Below are 8,426 nucleotides of genomic sequence, written 5' to 3'. Positions count from 1 at the left end.
GTTTATTGAAATCGCTGTCTATTTTTTTCTAATAAAGATCAAGGTCTGAAATTTTCTGAAAAACTTCTATATATATTACTCTTTGAGATTGCATATGTAGATTTGAAAATTAAAAACTTTGTCACACAATTTTTGCAAAAGTATGCGCCGAGTCGGATTAGCAGAAAATTTTTTTTCCAAAATTTTCCTACTAATCGGAAAATTCTTTAGAGATTTCGGACAACCTTTACTAGTTTACGAATATGTTCATAAATATGCCATAAAATTTTCAAAGAAAAATATTCATAATTGGCTGAGTGACAGCGAGTTGAACACGAAAAATCATGAAAAACAATTTTACTCATTTTTGACGTAATTGTCGATTTTGACAATGTTCCCCCAATTTTAGGATAAAATAAATTTCAGATTCGGATTCAGCATCCTCGAAAACATAAAGGTAGGTTATTATTAGCGACTAAGAATGATCTGGTCACTCTTTCGTGTTTCTAAGCGACTTTCTGGGGGTTTGCCGCTGGCCTATTAAGTATTATATCTCATTTTAGCTACAATATACTTTCTTCTAGATACTGGTAAGTTCTTTGTCCAATGTAGATTTTGAGGTTAGAAACCTGAGATATCGAACTATTTTTAGTATCATTAATAGGTTAGGGCGCAAGCCAGACACTATAAAAAAGAGACCTTTGGACTTCAAAACAAGAAAATGTCACTCAAAGAGATTGACGTTTTCCGGTGATAAAAGTTGAATTTTGGAATCATTACCTTGAGCTGTCAATCACTTTAATTGCCGAAAATCAGTAGGAGGAGCAAAGTGACCTCACTCGTGATTGGTTATTCGACACTAAAAGTGAGTGACGTCAGCATTTAGATTGGTTAAAAGCTAAAAGTAGGGATAAACCCCACCAAAAAAGAGATTATAAATATAGATGCAGAGCTCAGAAAAGTCATGCATAGTTACAAGTTTCAATCTGATTAGACGTTAATTAGCGGATACTTGTCATTTCGGCGTGCTCTTCAAAAATTTTGAATCTGCGACCTTAGGCTTTTTAGAATTTTGATAAAACGGACTTGAAACAATTTAGATAAATTCAAATGCATTGCGACCTATCGATTTCGCGTTCGCGCACTACGCGACTAGTGTTCGGATGTGCTTCGATATTAAATGATAAACTTACTTGCGTGCGCGTGTTAAGATAAAACTAATAAATTGATTTTATTAGTTTCAAACAATTCTTATTTGTTTCTGAACAAATAAGATGAAAAATGTCTGTGCCTGACTTCGAGCTCTTCGATATTATAGAAGAGTGGAATATGTCATCCATGAAAAATTGAATATTCAAGAATTATAATAAACACTCAAGTTTAATTAACAAGTTAAAGTCTGTGTACGAAGTGAATACTTTTATTTTAAACCTGACCTATATTTCGCGGCTAATGGTTTTAACCATTCAACGTCAGGTAACGGACCAAAATCTCAACAAATCAGCGCAGAGAATTTACGGAACAAATTTGATTGCAGAGTTAGGGCCTAACAAATTGCTGACAGCTCTGTGGGATTTACCTGTGTCGCGAAAAACTAGGTCAATGGGTCAAGATTCTTTGCCTGACTAAACATTGAACTTTCTACTCATAGGATTTGAGTAAACCCTTTAATAATTATAGACGGACTTCAAGCTTGGAAGAAACTTATGGATAAAAACGGCTGTAAACGGATCATTATACAACCTCCAACAAGTCGCAAAAATATTCCTCAAGGAATGAAGGAATTAGACATCTTCCTTGAACAACAGAAAAAGAAAAGTCAAATAAGACAAACTCCTTCTCCTCCTCAACAGGAAAATTAAATGAACTATTAAACAGAAAGTAAAGTGAAAAAGTGATTTTTCTTTATTAAAGAATGTTTTAATCTACATTCTGAAATATAACATTATTTTGCTGTCTTCTACAATAATGTCAGATCCTAGTCCACTTTTGATAACCTTGGTTGAACTTCTCGACAACAGTAAAGACACGCCCCTTCAATTGTGCCGCATTTGCAACGACGGAGATGGTTGGATCTGTATCGAAGTATATCTTAGAGAAGGATATTATAAGTTCTGTGTCACACCAGAACATGTGCCCGTGAGCTATCTGCAACTACAATAAAGGATAATTAAAATATATTTTCAGGGATCTATATTTAGTGTAAATTGAATATAGGAATATAAAAGAAATTCATTTTTCCGATTTGTGCTAAATTTTCCTTTCAAAATGAAATCCTAGATTTTATAGTGACAAGCTGCAATCTTCTATCAGGGTTTCGGGTGGTTTTACTCTCGGTAGCTAAGGGTGTTTTTAAATTGAACCGAGATTGTCAATGGTTGAAATGAGCCTCCAAATATCCCTCAACAACCACAAGCTTAATGGATTATAAATCTTGAAAATTCAACGGAACTTTATTACTGGATCACCGAATTCGTGAAGATTTTCTGCTCCGAGGGACCTCCTGAGCTGCAGAACTTCGGTAAATCTCCAAGTCATTATCAGGGACGTCAACCGGATCTTCAAGGGGAACCTTCAGGATCATTGAGAGGATTCCTTCACAACAAGTGTTTTGTGTAGCGATTTCTTTTCTTTTCGTCTTTTTTTGTGTTCGAAAAATTATTATGTGGTAAGACGAAAAAGAAAGTGTGTAAAAATTGATAAGCGCAAAATTTGGAATATAAAAAAATACAAGTAAGTTTTAGCCTGTAATAATTAAGCAATTAAAATTCCTAAATTGCGAGCGAGAAAAAGGGCTTTGGATAGCGATCCCCTGCCTTCGTCAAGTGACGAAACCGAACTTTTAAATTCAAGGAATAAGCGAAAATCAACTAATAAAGGTCCTGTTGATCCGAGTGCAGTGGCTGGAACTTCCCGGGAAATGCAAACATTACAGTGTTTAAAAAATTTGTTAACAAATAATATTAGCTCATCTATAAGTTTAGACCTCAGAATTTTTTCTTCCCTAATAAGACACGAAACACCGGTTTATCTTCCTACTCCCTTGTCAGTAAATGCAATTGCTTTGGCCGGAACTCGTGATTTTAGTAAAATTTCAAAAATCGTTCAAGGGATGATTCCCTCCTTTGATGCAAATGTTTAACAATGTTAATTAGAACAAAAATAACTGGAGAAGCGAGACAACATATTCAGGATAGAAGAGGGATTACTTTAGATAAAATATTGAGAACCTTAAATCAAATCTATTCTAAAAACGAAGACATAAGTCAACTCATGCAAGATTTAGCTAATGTCGAGATTAAACCCGGTGAAACTGTTCAGGAATATGGAGCAAGAGTAAACTTGACTCTGAATAGATTAGTTTCTCAAGTTTTAGAAAATACTTCAGGGGAAGAGGGTATTGGAATGTGTAAAGCTTATAGAACTAGAGCAATAGGGAATTTCTTACGTGGTTTAGATTATAATATTTACTCCCAGATATAAGATACAGAAATAAACACACTAGACAAAGCCATTGCACTCGCCAATTAAGGAGGATCTTAAATTAAAAAGTTGGAAAAGAGTACATACAGGAACGTCAGCATCTGAAGCTGCTTCAACTTCTAATATAGGAGAAAATCCGAAACCGCTATTAAATTTAAATAAAAGAATAGCACACTTGCGAACTGAAAATCAATTTAAAGATAGAAATTGGATCAATAAGAAATTATGTTTTAATTGTAAGAAGTTTGGACATTTTAAAAGAGATTGCCCTGAATTGGCAAACAAAGGATTTGTTAAGGACAAAGAGGAATTTGGTTGTCATTATTGTCACATGAATAATCACACTTTTAAAGATGGTCGAATTCATAAAAAAAACATTCTTTAGAACGCAAACAATTAAAACAAAAATTTCGGGATTCAAAGTCAAAGAATGGCTCGTTTCAAAAAAGACCGGAATCTGATAAAACAGATTTAAATAAAAGAGTCATTCTTAGACTCGCAAAATTAGGAGAAAATGGACCAGCCCCTTTAGTAGAGCTGGAAAATCTAGGTTTTCTTTTTGAGAAATGTGTTTTCATGATTGACCCTGGAGCCAGTGTCAACTTGATTAAAGAAAATAGATTGAAGCCTTTTAAAGATATAAATCGAAAACGAATTTTCAATTTAATAGGAATTGGCTCAAACATGAAACTTACTCTTGGAGAAGTTAGATTAATGATAAAAGGTTTAGAAACCACTTTTCAAATAATTCCACAAAATTTTTCTATATTTCAGGATGGAATTATAGGAATAAACTTTTTGACACAACATAGAGCAATTATAAATTTTTCAAATGATCAACTTTTTATAGGGGAGGATCTTTTCCCTTTGCTCTCTCATGTTACTGTACAAATACCTGCCAGGACAAAAAAATGATTCCATTTACCTCTAATTGAAACTCAACTTAATAAAGGATATATTAGGAAAATTCCGTGTGGGCCTGGAATTTTTGCTAGAGAGGCTTTAGTTCTTAATAAAGATGGAAATGCGGATATTTTTATTATAAATCGTACCCCGAAAGAACTCAGTTTAACTGTTCCTCCTGTGACACTTGAAGAATATGACATAATAGCACCTTTAAATCGTTCAAATGGAAATTAATTTCCCACTGATGGACAGAAAAATTTATCCTCACGATTTACTAATATTTTACAGACTATGGATTTATCAGACTTGAATGATGAAGAACAGGGAAGTGTTCTTCCCATTCTTTCAGAATACTCTTCTGAAGGAAATAAGAAATGGAGTATGGTCATAGACTATCGCTCATTAAATGAGAAAACAGTTGGTGACGCTATTCCGTTTCCCAACATTACTGACATTTTGGACCAGCTTGGCGAAGCAAATTATTTCTGTCCTAGATTTAGCATCAGGGTCCCATCACATTCAATTAGATCCTGATTCTCAGCAAAAAACGGCTTTTTCAACACCACATGGACACCTGAGAAGTGTCATTTCCTTAAGCGCGAAATTGCTTATTTGGGACATGTGATTTCTTAGGATGAAGTAAAACCAGACCCATACCAAATTTCAGCTGTGAAACTCTTTCCGGTCCCAAAAGTAAAAAAGAATATAAAGCAATTTCTCGGTTTAGTAGGATATTACAGGCGATTTATTTCCGATTTCGCAAGAATATCGAAACATCTGACCTCTTCTCAAAGAGAATGTTGAATTTATTTGGACTTCTGTCCAACTGGAAGCTTTTGAAATTCTCAGAGATAACATATGTACTGAGCCGATATTACAGTACCCAGATTTCAAGAAACCATTTGTTTTGACCACAGATGCGTCGAATTACGCACTTGGTGGAGTTTTAAGTCAGGGTCCTATAGGACAAGACTTACCTATCGTTTTAGCATCACGCACCCTTCAAAGTGCTGAATTAAACTATTCTACTATCAAAAAAGAATTACTATCCATTGTTTTTAATGTGAAACATTTTAGGCCCTATCTGTTTGGACAGAATTTTACTTTGGTGACAGACCACCGACCCTTAGTTTAGTTGCATGGGCTAAAAGATCCTGTTTCAAGATTAGCTCGATGGAGAATAAAGCTGAGCGAGTATGATTACACTATTGTGTATAAACCCGGAAAAATCAACTCAAATGCTGACGCTCTGTCGAGAAACCCCTCGGAAAGAACGAATCCAGAAGGCCAAAGACCAATTTAACTGCTACGATTACTGCAGGTCGTACTTATGTAGGTATGGTTGAAGCTTGTAGAGATGGCGATGGCAATAAAGATCTGAGGGTAGTATTGGAACGGTTATTTTGTATGACTCTCGTAGAAAAAGAAATTAAGGGTGAAACTCAATGGAATAAACAGGGACTTCGTTATCAGTGCGATAAGCTTCACAATGACAGGATACTCAAACTGGGAGGAGATAGGCTGTGTGAGTCTGAGGGTTCCGAGATTTTGGGCCTTCTTAATAAAAGTTTGCTTCAAAATCCGAAACAAGTATCTAGCCTAAGTCAGGATTTGGTGTCGCTTTCACCCCTAACTCTGGCTAGATCCCAGAAAAATAATGCCTGGAGTGAAGATCCTATTACGAAGATACGTACTGTAGGTGAAATTGAAGAGAGTCCTACAAGTACTTGTATGGGTATCCCGGTTAACCAGATCTTAACCCTAGGAAAGGATTGTATATCTTACAGTAAAGATAAGATATATTTTGGAAAAGGGCATATTGTGCATCTAATCTCTGCAGATGGATATTCGTTATCAGAAGTGAATGATAGTTTAGAGGCTAAGGGTCTTTTGCGGATTGAAGATATCCCAAAAGAAAATCCGAAGCCCGGTGAAACTATAGTTTTTAATCGTAATGGACGATTTGTTTTTAGCCTTCTTGCGAATAACAAGATGGAAGATGTAATAGTTTTAGAGAAACTGTCAGAAGCGGTATTTGCTCTGAAGAAATCTATGGAAGCTTTACAAATAACCTCAGTAAAGATCTCAAGCAAAGGAAATGACCTAGGTGAATTTTCTTGGCTCTCAGTAGAACAAATAATCCGGAAACATTTTAGTAACTCAGGATTTTTGGTGGAAATTTGTTCGGAAGAAATAATAATTCCCCCTAGTAATATGAGTAATATGATAGTAGGTTTTTGTATGAACTGCCAGAGACATAAATTAGAACGAATTGGGACTAGATAACCTATGGTGATTCCAGACACTCCCAAGGGTCCTTTTGATAAAATAGAGATTGACATAGTAGGACCACTACCCACGTCTTCTAAGGGAAATTCATACATTCTCACTCTTCAGTGTAACTTCACGAAATATTCTGATGCTTTCCCTTTAAAATTTATTGACTCAGTCAGGGTAGGTTCTACATCAGCTGAACAATTTATTCCAAGGTATGGATATCCTCGTGTCATCCATACGGATCAAGGATATAACTTCATCAGTCAATGTATAAAAACATTTTGCAAAGTATTTAGGATCACAAAGATTCAATCAACTGCTTATCACCCCCAAAGTTTAGGATCTCTAGAGAGGAGTCACCAGACATTGGTAGAGTATTAAATACAATTTGAAACTGCCACAAATTGGGATGACTGGCTCCGTTTCGCAGTTTCCTCCTATAATACTAGTATCCATGAAGCAACTGGCTTCGTCCCCTACACCCTAGTTTTTAGAAAGGAAGCTATAATTCCTAATAGTTTTACACTAACACAACAAGAAGAAACACTTCTTGCACTATGCCACCTTTTAAATTCTGGCCGAGGAAAGGGCCTGTCCTGGATGCCAATATAGAGCTTTTAGGAACACCCCCGCTAACGAGTGTTGGATTTGCCGGAACGCCTTGAGTGAGTCCGAGTGGAAATTCTTTGTTAAAAGCTCATTTAAAATCAGACAGGTATTGATTAATGAGGAGAATCCATTACATAAAAATATAATTAGTTTTTTCACCACACTGAATTGCATACCTAACTTTGAATATTTGTTCTTTGTCTCTTTGCCATGGAATGCAGACGGGAGTATTAACGTAAACCCCATTATACCTATTTCAAATTTAGAGCTTAATGAATACCGTATGCTAATGAAAGCAGTAGACGATTTAGATTGCCATAAAGAAGACAATTTGCCAAATAAGGCTTATGAAACACAGGGACTACACTCCTTGCACTATGCCATCTCTCAAATTCTGGCCGAGGAAAGGGCCTGTTCTGGATGCCAACATAGAGGTTTAGGAACAGCCCCGCTAGCGAGTGTTGGATTTGCCGGAACGCCTTGAGTGAGTCCGAGTGGAAATTCTTTGTTAAAAGCTCATTTAAAATCAGACACGTATTGATTAATGAGGAAAATCCATTACGTAAAAATATAATTAATTTTTTCACCACACTGAATTGCATACCTAACTTTGAATATTTTTTCTTTGTCTCTTTTTCATTTAGATTCCGCAGACTCTGGGGTCGAAGATGATTTGCCCGACGGATAGATTTAAAAATCCAACTCATTCGTAAACCCGATTCGGCTGCCAAATAATTGGTCGAGATTTCATTTCATCGCAGGGTATATTAAATATTATAGTTATTGTGCCATGTTTTTATATATTTTATATATAAATCATATATTCCGTTAATCTAGATAATATTTAAGTTAAATAAATTAAGTGCGTTAATCCTTTATCCATGATGATACAAATATTTATAGTGTTATTTATATGAATTCTATACCATTGTTATACTGCATTCCAATTCATGATAAATAAAATAAATGTGATATACATACACAATCAATGAAATTTATTCTAGCTTACTGAATCTCCAATTAAAATAATTGAAAATATTCATTTCAACTTACCTTCCTATGTTTTTTCTTTCGCTTGTCATAAATCCTTTGGTCAAAAATTTCGCTGGGAGCGGTTGCAATTTTCCAGATTAGCATGCGCTGCCGGCGAAATCCTGCGGTTGTCCTTATGA

The sequence above is a fragment of the Belonocnema kinseyi genome, chromosome 1 (assembly GCF_010883055.1).
Source record: "Belonocnema kinseyi isolate 2016_QV_RU_SX_M_011 chromosome 1, B_treatae_v1, whole genome shotgun sequence".
Classification (NCBI taxonomy): Eukaryota; Metazoa; Arthropoda; class Insecta; order Hymenoptera; family Cynipidae; genus Belonocnema; species Belonocnema kinseyi.
This window is presented reverse-complemented; position numbering follows the sequence as displayed.